This window comes from Manis pentadactyla, chromosome X (assembly GCF_030020395.1).
Source record: "Manis pentadactyla isolate mManPen7 chromosome X, mManPen7.hap1, whole genome shotgun sequence".
Taxonomy (NCBI): Eukaryota; Metazoa; Chordata; class Mammalia; order Pholidota; family Manidae; genus Manis; species Manis pentadactyla.
The window spans coordinates 111,971,582-111,986,394 of NC_080038.1; the positions used below are offsets into that span (position 1 = coordinate 111,971,582).

General features: G+C 43.4%; 1 long non-coding RNA gene and 1 pseudogene across 1 annotated transcript in view; one reads left to right on the forward strand and one right to left on the reverse strand.

Moving 5' to 3' along the window:
* Positions 1–7,381, reverse strand: part of LOC130681934 (uncharacterized) — a 31,114-nt gene extending 23,733 nt beyond the window's left edge. The window contains exon 1 of the long non-coding RNA XR_008995220.1: positions 7,249–7,381. This is a non-coding gene — a long non-coding RNA (uncharacterized LOC130681934). The remainder of the gene's footprint in view (positions 1–7,248) is intronic.
* Positions 7,382–10,780: 3,399 nt separating this feature from the next.
* Positions 10,781–14,813, forward strand: LOC118927450 (integrin alpha-8-like; annotated as a pseudogene).

Below are 14,813 nucleotides of genomic sequence, written 5' to 3' on the forward strand. Positions count from 1 at the left end.
AGTAGAGCAGTGGAAATCTCCTCCCAAAACCATATATATTTTTGAAAATTCAACAAATACAACTATCCCTAAAAGAGAGACCAGAAGATACAGGACAACAGCCAGGCTACATCCACACCGGTGAGAACCCAGCACCTCGCAAAGGGGGTAAGATAGAAGCCGCGGCCTGGCGGGACCCGAGCGCCCCTCCCCCAGCTCCCGGCGGGAGGAGAGGAGTCAGAGCGGGGAGGGAGAGGGAGCCCAGGACTGCTAAACACCCAGCCCTAGCCATCTGCACTAGGAACGCAGACACACAGTGCTTGGGGTGCTGGATGCTAGGGAAACAGGACAGTAAGACCTGTGAGTGGGTCTCTGCAGCCGGTGCCCCTGGGACAAAGAAAAGAGAGTGCTTTTTGGAAGTCTTAAAGGGACAGGGACCCCACAGCTGGAAGGAAATGTCCCGGGACACTTAGCCCAGCAGCTGGAATCCCAGGGAATCCCGGGCACTCTAACCCCCTGGGCAACAGCGCAGCTCGGAGGCCCCTCACAGAGATAAACAGCCTCCCGCCCATTTCCCCACTGACGCTGCTCCGCCATATTGGAGAAGTTGCCTGAGGCAGCAGGGCAGAGCTTCTTTCACAGCGGCCAGGCAAGAATTAGAAACGCCGACTGCACACAGCTGCCCAGCACAAGCCGCTAGGGGTCGCCGTTCACCCAGGAGAGGAAGGCCACAACTAGCAAGAAGGGACGTTCTCCCAGCTGACACACACGCCAGCTCCCCACAAATACCTCTATCACCATGAAAAGGCAGAAAAATTTGATACACACCAGATTAACCCAGACGGTCTCCCCTGAGAAGGAATCTGGGGAGATAGACCTAACCAATCTCCCAGAAAAAGAATTCAAAATAAAGGTCATAACCATGCTGATGGAGCTGCAGAGAAGTATGCAAGAGCTAAGGGATGACATCCAGAAGGAGATTACAGAAATGAAACAATCTCTGGAAGGATTTATAAGCAGAATGGATAAGATGCAAGAGGCCTTGGATGGAATAGAAACCAGAGAACAGGAACGCATAGAAGCTGACGCAGAGAGAGATAAAAGGATCTCCAGGAGTGAATCAATATTAAGAGAACTGTGTGACCAATCCAAACGGAACAGTATTCGCCCTATAGGGGTACCAGAAGAAGAAGAGAGAGAAAAAGGGATAGAAAGTGTCTTTGAAGAAATAATTGCTGAAAACTTCCCCAAACTAGGGGAGGAAATAACCGTTCAGACCACAGAAGTATACAGAAATCCCAACAGAAGGGACCCAAAGAGGACAACACCAAGACACATAATAATTAAAATGGCAAAGATCAAGGACAAGGACAGAGTTTTAAAGGCAGCTAGAGAGGGGAAAAAGGTCACCTACAAAGGAAAACCCATCAGGCTACCATCAGACTTCCCAACAGAAACCTTACAGGCCAGAAGAGAATGGCATGATATATTTAATGCAATGAAACAGAAGGGCCTTGAACCAAGAATACTGTATCCAGCACGATTATCATTTAAATATGAAGGAGGGATTAAACAATTCCCAGACAAGCAAAAGTTGAGGGAATTTGCCTCCCACAAACCACCTCTACAGGGTATTTTAGAGGGACTGCTCTAGATGGGAGCACCCCTAAGGCTGAACAGATGTCACCAGAGAAACTAAAATCACAGCAAAGAAAGCAGACCAACCAAATAATAACTAAAGGCAAAAAATAAAATCAACTACCCACAAAAGCAGTTAAAGGAAACACAAAAGAGCACAGAATAAAACACCCAACATATAAAGAATGGAGGAGGAGGAATAAGAAGGGAGAGAAATAAAGAATCACCAGACAGTGTTTATAATAGCTCAATAAGCGAGTTAAGTTAGGCAATAAGATAATAAAGAAGCTAACCTTGAACCTTTGGTAACCACGAATCTAAAGCCTGCAATGGCAATAAGTACGTATCTTTCAATAATCACCCTAAATGTAAATGGACTGAATTGACCAATCAAAAGACACAGAGTAACAGAATGGATAAAAAAGCAAGACCCATCTATATGCTGCTTACAAGAGACTCACCTCAAACTCAAAGACATGCACAGACTAAAAGTCAAGGGATGGAAAAAGATATTCCATGCAAACAACAGGGAGAAAAAAGCAGGTGTTGCAGTACTACTATCAGACAAAATAGACTTCAAAACAAAGAAAGTCACAAGAGATAAAGAAGGACATTACATAATGATAAAGGGCTCAGTCAAACAAGAGGATATAACCATTATAAATATATATGCACCCAACACAGGAGCACCAGCATATGTGAAACAAATACTAACGGAACTAAAGGAGGAAATAGAATGCAATGCCTTCATTTTAGGAGACTTCAACACACCACTCACTCCAAAGGATAGGTCCACCAGACAGAAAATAAGTAAGGACACAGAGGCACTGAACAACACACTAGAACAGATGGACCTAATAGACATCTATAGAACTCTACATCCAAAAGCAACAGGATACACATTCTTCTGAAGTCCACATGGAACATTCTCCAGAATAGACCACATACTAGTCCACAGAAAGAGCCTCAGTAAATTCAAAAACATTGATATCCTACCGACCAACTTTTCAGACCACAAAGGTATAAAACTAGAAACAAATTGTACAAAGAAAGCAAAAAGACTCACAAACCCATGGAGGCTTAACAACATGCTCCTAAATAATCAATGGATCAACGACCAAATTAAAATGGAGATCCAGCAATATATGGAAACAAATATATGGAAACAAATGACAACAACACAAAGCCCAAAATTCTGTGGTACACAGAGAAAGCAGTCTTAAGAGGAAAGTATATAACAATCCAGGCATATTTTAAAAAGGAAGAACAATCCCAAATGAATAGTCTAACGTCACAAATATCGAAATTGGAAAAAAGAAGAACAAATGAGGCCTAAAGTCAGCAGAAGGAGGGACATAATAAAGATCAGAGAAGAAATAAATAAAATTGAGAAGAATAAAACAATAGCAAAAAATCAATGAAACCAAGAGCTGTTTCTTTGAGAAAATAAACAAAATAGATAAGCCTCTAGCCAGACTTAAGAGAAAAAGAGAATCAACACACATCAACAGAATCAGAAACGAGAAAAGAAAAATCATGACGGACCCCATAGAAATACAAAGAATTATTAGAGAATACTATGAAAACCTATATGCTAACAAACTGGAAAACCTAGAAGAAATGGACAACTTCTTAGAAAAATACAACCTTCCAAGACTGACAAAGGAAGAAACACAAAACACCAAAAAAGAAAATTACAGACCAATATCCCTGATGAACGTAGATGCAAAAATACTCAAAGAAATATTAGCAAACCGAATTCAAAAATACATCAAAAAGATCACACACCATGACCAAGTGGGATTCATCCCAGGGATGCAAGGATAATACAACATTCGAAAATCCATCAACATCATCCACCACATAAACAGAAAGAAAGACAAAAACCACATGATCATCTCCATAGATGCTGAAAAAGCATTCGACAAAATTCAACATCCATTCATGATAAAAACTCTCAGCAAAATGGGTATACAGGGAAAGTACCTCAACATAATAAAGGCCATATATAATAAGCCCACAGCCAACATCATACTGAACAGCGAGAAGCTGAAAGCTTTTCCTCTGAGATCGGGAACAAGACAGGGATGCCCACTCTCCCCACTGTTATTCAACATAGTACTGGAGGTCCTAGCCACAGCAATTAGACAAAACAAAGAAATACAACCAATCCAAATTGGTAAAAAAGAAGTTAAACTGTCATTATTTGCAGATGACATGATATTGTACATAAAAACCCCTACAGATTCCACTCCAAAACTACTAGAACTGATATTGGAATACAGCAAAGTTGCAGGACACAAAATTAACACACAGAAATCTGTGGCTTTCCTGTACCCTAACAATGAACTAATAGAAAGAGAAATCAGGAAAACAATTCCATTCACAATTGCATCAAAAAGAATAAAATACCTAGGAATAAACCTAACCAAGGAAGTGAAAGACCTATACCCTGAAAACTATAAGACACTCTTAAGATAAATTAATCACCCTAAAGTAAAGAGGACACTAGCAAATGGAAACTCATCCCATGCTCCTGGCTAGGAAGAATTAATATCGTCAAAATGGCCATCCTGCCCAAAGCAATATACAGATTTGATGCAATCCCTATCAAATTACCAACAGCATTCTTCAACAAACTGGAACAAATAGTTCAATAATTCATATGGAAACACCAAAGACCCCGAATAGCCAAAACAATCCTGAGAAGGAAGAATAAAGTGGGGGCTATCTCACTCCCAAACTTCAAGCTCTACTACAAAGCCACAGTAATCAAGACAACTTGGTACTGGCACAAGAACAGAGCCACAGACCAGTGGAACAGAATAGAGACTCCAGACATTAACCCAAACATATATGGTCAATTAATATATGATAAAGGAGCCATGGACAAACAATGGGGAAACGACAGTCTCTTCAACAGATGGTGCTGGCAAAACTGGACAGCTACATGTAAGAGAATGAAACTGGATCACTGTCTAACCCCATACAGAAAAGTAAATTCGAAATGAATCAATGACCTGAATGTAAGTCTTGAAACCATAAAACTCCTAGAAAAAAACATAGGCAAAAATCTCTTTGACATAAACATGAGTGACTTCTTCATGAACAGATCTCCCCGGACAAGGGAAACAAAAGCAAAAATGAACAAGTGGGACTATATCAAGCTGAAAAGCTTCTGTACAGCAAAGGACACCATCAATAGAACAAAAAGGTATCCTACGGTATGGGAGAACATATTCATAAATGACCGATCCGATAAAGGGTTGACATCCAAAATATATAAAGAGCTCATGTACCTCAGCAAACAAAAAGCAAATAATCCAATTAAAAAACAGGCAGAGGAGCTGAACAGACAGTTCTCCAAAGAAGAAATTCAGATGGCCAACAGATACATGAAAAGATGCTCCACATCACTAGTCATCAGGGAAATGCAAATTAAAACCACAATGAGATATCACCTTACACCAGTAAGGATCGCTACCATCCAAAAGACAAACAACAAATGTTGGCAAGGTTGTGGAGAAAGGGGAACCCTCCTGCACTGCTGGTGGGAATGTAAAGTAGTTCAACCATTGTGGAAAGCAGTATGGAGGTTCCTCAAAAAGCTCAAAATAGACATACCATTTGACCCAGGAATTCCACTTCTAGGAATTTACCCTAAGAATGCAGTAGTTCAGTTTGAAAAAGACAGATGCACCCCTATGTTTATCGCAGCACTATTTACAATAGCCAAGAAATGGAAGCCACCTAAATGTCCATCAGTAGATGAACAGATAAAGAAGAGGTGGTACATATACACAATGGAATATTATTCAGCCATAAGAAAACAAATCGTACCATTTGCAACAACATGGATGGAGCTAGAGGGTATTATGCTCAGTGAAATAAGCCAGGCGGAGAGAGACAAGTATCAAATGATTTCACTCATATGTGGAGTATAAGAATAAAGAAAAACTGAAGGAACAAAACAGCAGCAGAATCACAGAACCCAAGAATGGACTAACAGCTACCAAAGGGAAAGGGACTAGGGAGGATGGGTGGGGAGGGAGGGATAAGGGGGGGAAGAAAGGGGGTATTACGATTAGCATGTATAATTAGCATGTAGCTGGGGGCATGGGGAGGGCTGTGCAACACAGGGAAGACAAGTAGTGATTCTACGCTGATGGACAGTGACTGTAATGGGGTGTGGGGGGGTACTTGGTGAGGGGGGGAGCCTAGTAAACAATGTTTTTCATGTAATTGTAGATTAATGATAACAAAAACAAAACAAAACAAAAAAAAGTCTGTGATTATATTTCTAAATTAACTAGGGTAGACTTCTTGAAATTAGCACCATCAATGGAAGGAATTTAATCTAATTTCATTTCTTTCTATGACATAATTGAACATACTGATCCTGAGTGCCATTAAGAGGGCAGTTACAATTACCTGTAAGCTTTTCTACTGATTCAAGTGGAAATGCTAAGGTATTCTTGCTTCTAGTCTGATTCATCCTTAGTAAAAAAGGACTCTTTTTTGGTAAAATAATTCATTCTTGGGTTAAATCGAAGTGGATTAGTGGATCATCGTCAGCGAGTGACCTCTTAGGGGGTCTATCCTTGTCCAGTTGACCTTTTTTAACATTTTTAACTGACCTGAAGAAAAAAAATTTCCCAAATCAAACTTGGCAGAAATACCTAACATGTTAAGACAACAGAATCAAGATCCAAAAAAACATCTCCATGAAGCTTAAAAAGTAGGCCAAAAGCAAGAAGACAGAAATAAACGGGGACAAAGGTGAAGTTCCATATTTGGTTCTAAGAACACCAGCTATGGAAATACAGAATGTTAAAGAACTAGTTCGACAAAAGCTGCATCCTCTCCTCTCCCTTCCTCTCTCCCCCACCCCCATCTAGCTCCAAAAAGCCCCACACAAAGCTGATGGCTCTGCACAAAATCTTAACATGTACACGGCGCTCTTCGGGGAGCGCCAAGGGCGAGGAGGCGGCGGGCCGCGCTCTGGGGACGAGGCGTGACGCCTCAATGGTTGCCGGGGCGCGGCACGGGGGTTCGGAGGCCAGGGGCTGGAGTTGCATTAACAACAGAGTTCAGCTCAAAGAAAGTAAGTTCGCCCTATACCCTCTACAAACCAAGCCTCACTTGCCAATTACGGCTCCAGTTTGGGGCTCCGCACTTGCTAAGACTGACAAATGAAGATCCAACATAACACCCCCCGCCGAGCTGGACTTTCTGCAGGAGGACTTTGAAACTAAGTCACAGGAAGACTGCTTCAGGGTCTAGGGATCTGGTTTAAAGAGCAGTGAAAGCAGGCAGGACCGACGTCTTTTAGAACAAAGCAGGTGAATGAGAGCGGCCTGCAATTGTTGGCGGCCTGCTCCCTGAGGAAACGCGAGCCTCCGCCGGCGCGGCCGCACGCGCGCGCACCCGCCCGGAACGCCGCAAAGCTGGTGGCGCGGCCCCGGCAGCGTCGGAAGTGCCCCCGAGGGGCGGCCCTGGCGGCCGGCGCTCTTCGGGGGACGCCAAGGGAGAGGCGGTGGGCCACGCGCTGGGGACGAGGGGTGACGCCTCAATGGTTGCCGGGGGGCGGCACGGGGGTTCGGAGGCCAGGGGCTCCTTTTCCCAACGCACCTCTCGTCAGGAGCGGGCGGCTGCGACTACGCCTTGGACGGCCGTCGGGGCCCGAGAACCGTGGGCCCTGGGGGCGCGCGCTGCTCCCCCGGGCGGCTGCTGACGCTCGGCTGGCTGCTCCTGGCGGACCTCCAGGCCACCTGCGGAGCCAACGACACCGCCGTCCAGGATCCTGGCTTGGCCCGCGAGGGCGCGTGCGCGGACCAAGGCCAAGGCGAGGGCGGGACCCGGAACTTCAGGGAGGCGGACCCCGAGGGCCGGGCTGAGGCAGGGGAGGGCGGGGAGGGCGGGAGGCACCCTGGGGGGCTGCGGAGGCACCAGTGGGAGGCCAAGCCCTGATCTTTGCCCGAGGCCAATGAAAATTATCCCTGTTAACACCTGGAGAGCTCTCTGGCAAACAGCCCCAAATTTATACCTACTGGCCTCGAAGAAAGATGTGTTCATCTCCAAGGTCACAGCAAGATAAACTAACAGAAGCACACATATAGAGATTGCTACGGAAACATTGCTAAATATTGCTCTGGAAAGGAAAAAGATGCTTCTCTAAAAAGGGGTAGGAGTCGGAGAGTAGTCCCCCACCAAGGAGAATGATTTTGACTCCCCTTGTGGTTCTGTTGTTCCTTCCCACTGTAGATTTTTTTGCCTTTTGTAGTTTCAAATTCTTGAGGTCTTCCTCCTTTCCACATTTGTACTTCGGGTTGGAATTCGATGGAGTTAGGAATTCCTCTTACTGTGTGTGACACACGTAGATGTCAGACCAATATGCTGGCAAACCTGCTCAGAAGCCGCATGTCAGCTGCATGTTGACATGGAGCAGCTTGCTAGTTAGACTTGGAACCACAGAGAAGCAGTGGCAATCGGGAACACCCGTGAAGGGATCCGACTAGTGGCATTGTTGGGTAATTCGTGTTAACCAAGGGAGAATGAGCCTAAGCTTGGTACATAAATTTGCCTTATTCTGCTGGCTCATTAAGTAATAAAACTCGACAAGTTGTTGTGCATGTTATATTGTTGGTAACCCACGTTGTTGGTAGGTAAAAGGTCAGTTGTAGGTTTGTGGCCATCTAAAGGAGAATGATTCCTTTCCCCAAAAACGACCCAGCTGAGATTCTTTTTAAATCCTTGGCAGTGTCATGTATCCTGTACATGTAGAGTAGACGCTGTATTTATGAGACTTTATTTCCAAATAACAGATGTGACCCTCAGCTACAGAAAGCAATTGACTATCTGAGGTTAATGGTGGGTTAGAGGTTTGTACTGCCTTGATAACACTACATTATGGAGAGCTTGGAAAGGTCCCTGACTGGATATGTGAAAAAGAAGACTAGGGAAAAATGTGTTCTGAGTAGCTATTGTTTTTAACTCTGGTTTTAAAAGTAATTGAATTGACAATTTTAGTATTACATTGGCAAAGGGATAGTTCTAGCTGTAAAATGCTAGTATGTGAGTTTAGGCGAAACCCAGTGATGGAGTTATAATGCCTTAGATTCAAATTCAAATGTAGGCAAGTTATTCTCTCAGTGTCTCAGTTTCCTCATCTGCAAACTTAAGGGAGTCTGTGTACCTTCTGGAATTTTATATATACAATTTCATGCATTGCTGCTTTTACCTGGGGAGAGAGAGAATCCAGAACTTTAAACAATCTGAGGTGTGTGAAATCTGAAAGCTCCAGAGCCATTATTAAAATACGGCAAAGCCCCTCTTAACCCTCAGTGGATGGAAACACAGTCATCACCATTTACCACCAATGGACTCTTTTTTTTGTTTTACTTTTAAGGCATTTTACAAACAATTTACAAAAAAAGAAAGGGATAGTGAAAATTTATTTGAAAATTTAGTAAGAATTTAAACATGGAAAACCCCCAATTTTTATTCCGTATTTCCTGGTTTTGAGGAAAAACCCTAAATGGTCAAAGTACTTTGAATGTTCATTATATTATGCATGAATCGGGAATGTATCCACCTTGTAAATACTGATTCTAGATTTCAAGTACACGTGTAAAAGGCTCTAGCTTATCATGGCTCTGGCTCTATTTGCACTTGCATTGTCAAAACATGATACTTTTGAAGACTGAAGGCACACTTTTTCTGAAGAGAAGACTGGTGTGGTGTCCGCTTTGCTCCATATTGCAAAACATTTCCATTTTAGATTTATAAACACTAATTAGAATGAGTAGTCCCAATGAATTTTATTCATATCTACATCATCTATTTTCTTTTCAGTCATCTTTGTATATACACCTGTCATCATGATTTGTCCATTTACAAACCTTATCAAGTAGATTCTGGTATATAAACAATTTAAAAAGAAAAGCATGGTCCAGACTATTTTCACAAAAATATTTCAGGATCAAATCCTTTCTGTTAAAAGACTAACTGGATGAGACTACCGCACATCCTTTTCATTCTTAGAAATACAATGATCCTTTATTGATTCTTGAGTTAGAGAAAATTCATCTAGGATATTCATCTAAAATATCAGCTGTCACTCATTTTGCTTATGCAATCAACTTCAACATCATTATTAGCATCTTAAGTGCTGCGATCTTTGCTCATCTTCTGATTCACCCAATAATTGTGAAATTTCTTGTCAGTTTTCTTCTCTTTACCATTATAGTCAAAACAAAACTCTAAACTCTCAACTGTGTTCAGTGAAAGCTGAAAATAGACTGCAGGAAAGGTGACTATAGATTTCTTTGATATCTTCCTGAAAGATGATGCAATACTTTGGGCAAAGCAGTAAGAAAACATGTAATACCTACGATTTATCTCACAATTACATCATCTTTCTAGGCTATTCCAGACATTCTTCCACTTTATTGTTTAAGTCTTTTTAGCAAACATGGTTGGGGGTAACTGAAGAGTAATAATGCAATCCATCATTATGGATGATAACAACATGTTTCAGAACACGGGAAAGGTCACTAAATGTCATGTTAGACTTACACCTTTTATACTGCTTTACATTTTATGCCTTTAATAACCCTTATGCCTTTTATAAATCTAAGGGTTTAGTTATACCAACCTTAAAGCTACATAATTGCCAACTTGAATGAGTTATATAAAATGAGCTTTATCCTCTACAAATATAACTGTTTTTTCTCTTTTTCTTTGGAAGATATCCAAGAAAGAATATAAGTCATGAAATATCAATCTTACAAATCAACTCTCAAAAAAGAAACTCAAAAAGTAAAATTCTACTCTGATGGTGGATACCAACAGTTAAAGTGTGCTATCCAAAATTGAAGAGAACATTCCAGGGTCTGGTCAGAATGAAAAAAGCAGGATCATTATCTGCATCATTGTGGGATGCCAGGCTTTTATCAGCACAGTCCAAGACCCAGTAGATTTTTAAGGAAGCCTCATCACACTCCTGACTCCTGTTGAACTCATTCTTGAACTCTCCACTCATTTTCACCTATAGTTCTATAAAATTAAGACTGCCTTTGCAGTATTTGGGGGACAGTTGACTTCTCGGCTGGACTTCTCGTGCAGGACTTTTTATTTCTCTAAGATTTCATTTTGTAGACCGCAGGGGACGCGCGGCAGATCGCCGGGGCTGTCACCGCGGACGCGCCGCGCGCTCCTACCGGCACGCGGGCAGCTGGGGGCCGCCAGCCGCCGCCCCCGCCACTTGCTCGCCGAGGTTCTCGGCGCCCGCTCCGCGGGGGCACACGCCGGGGGAAGGGCGATGTGGGCCAGGGCCCGCCGCAGTCCCCGGGGCAGCCGGGCGCAGCTGCCCGCGCCCCTCTGGTGCTTCTCGGCGGCGCTGGGGATGCTGTGGCCCCCTGCCTCGCAGGCGTTCAACTTGGACGTGGACAAGCTCACGGTGTACAGCGGGCCGGAGGGCAGCTACTTCGGCTACGCGGTGGACTTCCACATACCTGCTGCTTGCACAGCGAGTGTCTTGGTGGGGGTGCCCAAAGCCAACACCAGCCAGCCAGACATCGTGGAAGGGGGAGCCGTCTATTACTGTCCGTGGCCCTCTGAGGGGTCTGCACAGTGCAAGCAGATACCGTTTGACAGTACCAACAACAGAAAAATCAGAGTTAATGGAACCAAGGAACCTGTAGAGTTTAAATCAAATCAGTGGTTTGGAGCAACAGTGAGAGCGCACAAGGGGAAAGTCATGGCCTGTGCTCCTTTATATCACTGGAGAACTCTTAAACCAACACCAGAAAAGGACCCCGTTGGCACTTGCTATGTAGCAATTCAGAATTTCAGTGCATATGCTGAGTACTCTCCTTGTCGAAACAGTAATGCTGATCCTGAAGGCCAGGGTTACTGCCAAGCAGGATTTAGCCTGGATTTTTCTAAGAATGGAGACCTTATTGTAGGAGGACCTGGAAGTTTTTACTGGCAAGGTCAGGTGATCACTGCCAGTATTGCAGATATCATTGCAAATTACTCCTTCAAGGATATTCTAAGGAAATTGGCTCGAGAAAAACAGACAGAAGTGGCTCCAGCTTCTTACGATGGTAGTTACCTTGGATATTCAGTTGCTGCTGGGGAATTTACTGGAGACACACAGCAAGAATTGGTTGCTGGCGTTCCAAGAGGAGCACAGAATTTTGGATATGTTTCAATCATTAACTCAACAGATATGACCTTTATTCAGAATTTCACTGGTGAACAGATGGCATCTTATTTTGGATATACAGTTGCAGTATCAGATGTTAACAATGATGGACTGGATGACGTATTGATCGGGGCACCTCTCTTTATGGACCGTGAGTTTGAGAGCAACCCTAGAGAAGTAGGGCAAGTGTACTTGTATTTGCAAGTGAGCGCTCTCGTCTTCGCAGACCCGCAGGTCCTCACAGGCGCTGAGGCTTTTGGGAGATTTGGTAGCGCGGTGGCACACTTAGGAGACCTGAACCAAGACGGATACAATGACGTTGCCATTGGTGCACCCTTTGCAGGCAAGGATCAAAGAGGCAAAGTGCTCATTTACAATGGGAACAAGGGCGGCTTAAATTTTGAGGCTTCCCAAATTCTACAAGGGGTGTGGGCCTCACAGGCTATCCCTTCTGGATTTGGCTTTACTTTAAGAGGAGATTCAGATATAGACAAGAATGATTACCCAGATTTAATTGTGGGTGCATTCGGCACAGGAAAAGTAGCTGTTTACAGAGCAAGGCCAGTTGTGACCGTGGATGCCCGGCTTCTGCTGAACCCAATGATTATCAATCTGGAAAATAAAACCTGCCAGATTTCAGCGTCTTTGACACCTGTGGCCTGCTTTTCTTTAAGAGTATGTGCATCTGTAGCTGGCCAGAGCATTTCAAACACAATAGGCCTTACTGCCGAGGTGCAGTTAGATTCCCTCAAACAAAAAGGAGCCATTAAACGCACTCTCTTCCTTGATAACCATCAGTCACATCACGTCTTCCCTCTGTCTATAAAGTGGCAGGAATCCCTCCAGTGCCAGGATTTTATCGTTTACCTTCGAGATGAAACTGAATTCCGAGATAAATTATCCCCAATCAACATTAGTTTGAATTACAGTTTGGATGAATCCACCTCTAAAGAAGGCCTGGATGTGAAACCAATATTGAACCACTGCAAGGAAAATGTTGTTACTGAACAGGCTCACATCCTGGTGGACTGTGGAGAAGACAATATGTGCATTCCTGACTTGAAGCTGTCAGCTAGACCAGATAAGCATCAGGTCATTATTGGAGATGAAAATCATCTTATGCTCATAATCAATGCAAGAAATGAAGGTGAAGGAGCCTATGAAGCTGAACTCTTTGTGATAATACCAGAAGAGGCGGATTATGTTGGGATTGAACACAGCAGCAAGGGACTGCAACCACTGAGCTGTGAGTACAAGATGGAAAATGTAACCAGAATGGTGGTGTGTGACCTTGGGAACCCTATGGTGGCTGGAACAAATTATTCTCTGGGCCTCCGGTTTGCAGTTCCACGTCTTGAGAAAACAAACATGAGCATTAACTTCGATCTCCAAATCAGAAGTTCCAACAAGGACAACCCAGACAGCAATTTTGTAAGCCTGCAAATCAACATCACTGCTGTTGCTCAAGTAGAAATAAGAGGAGTATCCCATCTCCGCAGATTGTTCTGCCCATTCATAACTGGGAACCAGAAGAGGTGCCCCGGAAAGAGGAGGGAGTTGGACCACTGGTGGAACATATTTACGAGCTGCACCATATTGGACCAAGTACCATCAGTAACACCCTTCTGGAGGTGGGCTGGCCATTCTCTGCCCAGCATGAATTTCTCCTTTACATTTTTCATATTCAAGCTCTGGGGCCTCTGCAGTGTCAAACAAATCCTGATATCAACCCACAGGATATAAAGCCTGCTGTCCCCACAGAGGACACCCCTGAGCTGAGCGCCTTTTTGAGAAACTCGACCATCCCTCATCTTGTCAGGAAGAGGGATGTGCGTGTGCTGGAGCTCCACAGACAGAGCCCTGCAAACATACTGAACTGTACAAATATCGAGTGCTTACAAATCTCTTGTGCAGTAGGACGACTAGATGGAGGAGAAAGCGCAGTCCTGAAAGTCAGATCACAGTTGTGGGCCAAGACATTTCTCCAGAGAAAAAATGATCCGTATTCTCTTGTATCCCTGGTGTCCTTTGAAGTTAAGAAGTTGCCTTATAAAGATCAGCCAGCAAAACTCCCAGAAGGAAGCATAGCAATTAAGACATCAGTGATTTGGGCAACGCCAAACGTTTCCTTTTCAGTCCCATTATGGGTAATAATACTAGCAATACTTCTTGGATTATTGGTTCTGGCCATTTTAACCCTAGCTTTATGGAAGTGTGGATTCTTTGACAGAGGAAGACCCCCTCAAGATGATATGAATGACAGGGAGCAGCTGACAAATGAGAAAACGCCTGATGCATAAAAAGGAAAACCAAAGACCAAAAAACTCAAGCACTGGTCCTGTTCAAAATAGAAAAAGAACATGAGGGTGAAGCAAAGATTATCCTAGACCTGCCAGTGCCCTAGGAAATGGAAAGGTGCCAGAATATACCACCTCATCTACACTGTGCTTTGGAGAAGTTGCCAAGGAGCTCAGTGACCCTTTTGGGAAAGGAAACATACTCAGCGCTGTAGAAACAACCAACGATCGTGAATAATTTATTTTGCTTGAGTCATTCTGTATTTGACAGACTCTTTGAAATGGGTATGGGAACTAAGGTTGCATTCCAGGTAAATCCAACTTCAGTCACAAAGACAAAATGTCTGAACTATGATAGAATTTAGAAGGTGAACTAGGACTAAACCTTCCAACACTACTGTACCCAAAGGAACATTTGACACCTCCCTATGGAAATGACATTATGGCTCAGGGAGACAAGCATATGTTGTTGGTACTGTAAAAGTACTTTTAAAATGACAAAGATAATTTTGTAAGTGAGGATAACAATTTATTTATTTATTTTCCATTTCTCTAGGCTAATACTCTAGTCACCTAGAGGATTTGGAAATTAAGACTTGGTTAGCTGGTTTTTGAAATCATACACTAAATTTCCTTCTAAGATAAACATTGTGTGCAGAATAAATCATTTAACAGAGCCTCTTCAGGAT